Genomic DNA, 1,071 nt, shown 5'->3' on the forward strand with positions numbered 1-1,071 from the left:
ATTGTACGTTCCATTCCTTAAATACTTAAATTCAAGTCTAATGGATCAAAGCCACCAGGCTGCTGCCATGCATTCAAACATGAAACAAACAAAAAAATTCAAACAAAAAACAGCCAACCACACAAAATTTTCTGAATTGATGAACTACAAGGAGGTGCTGAAAAGTTCCTGGCTTTAAAAATATTACGAAAGATCTGGTTGGAGGTCCAAACTTCTGAATTCTTTTACAGGGCTTAGAAAAACTGAAGGACCATTGTAATAAATGTGTTGATCTGCGAGGGGAATATGTTGGATAAAATCATAATTAACTGATCCTCCTGTATTTTCTTTACCCATAGCTAGGAACTTTTCAGCATGCCTTTGTATGTTTTCGTTTTTGTAAAGTGTTTAATAGAAGTGGTTTACCAGCTGTGTTATCTCATTATTTTATTTGTTATCTGAAGTAGGGGTTTCATGATATCGTTCTGGGATGAGTTTCGGAAACATTACTTCCATGGTGTAGTGTTTTACAGATTGCTTTTTATGATTTTTGTGGTTTTTATGGGATGCAACTATTTTCATAATTATTCTCTTGTTTCATTTCCTGCTGCTGATACTTTATTTCTGTTGTATGTGAATTATTTTAGAAGCAGCATTTGGTTTTTATCAAGCTGGTTATTTCGGCTATGTAAGTGAGATTTCAATTTTTCGTATTTCCTTGTAGAGTCTGCATTTTGAGAGTATCTTTAATTATTTTGTTTTTTGTATGTGTATATATATATATGAATATATGTGAATATATCGTTTATGTATGAGAAAAAGAAAACGGAGAAATTGACATATAGACATCAGTTTATTAAAACATATTCAATTCCAAACAAAAACAAACTCAAAGCACCTACAATTGCCTCCATGCCCAATTAATTCAATTTGAGAAATTAAATTGAATTAAAGCTTCATATTGAATATAGCTAATTGGACACTTCGTCAGGGGAAGAATTTAATAGAAAGGAGTTATGTTCCAATGTATTGGTAATCTAACCCTAACCCTAACCGTAACCCTAACCTTAATTCTTAGTAGAAAATTTTTTT

The 1,071-nt window shown here is 31.7% G+C and overlaps 1 protein-coding gene across 1 annotated transcript in view; it reads left to right on the forward strand.

Annotated features, from left to right (window-relative positions):
* Positions 1-617: 617 nt before the first annotated feature.
* LOC106880610 (kin of IRRE-like protein 1) overlaps positions 618-1,071 on the forward strand; it is an 87,079-nt gene continuing 86,625 nt past the window's right edge. Inside the window, exon 1 of the mRNA XM_052967798.1 lies at positions 618-667. The gene's annotated coding sequence lies outside the window, so the exon portion shown is untranslated. The remainder of the gene's footprint in view (positions 668-1,071) is intronic.

This window comes from Octopus bimaculoides, chromosome 5 (genome assembly GCF_001194135.2).
Source record: "Octopus bimaculoides isolate UCB-OBI-ISO-001 chromosome 5, ASM119413v2, whole genome shotgun sequence".
Taxonomy (NCBI): Eukaryota; Metazoa; Mollusca; class Cephalopoda; order Octopoda; family Octopodidae; genus Octopus; species Octopus bimaculoides.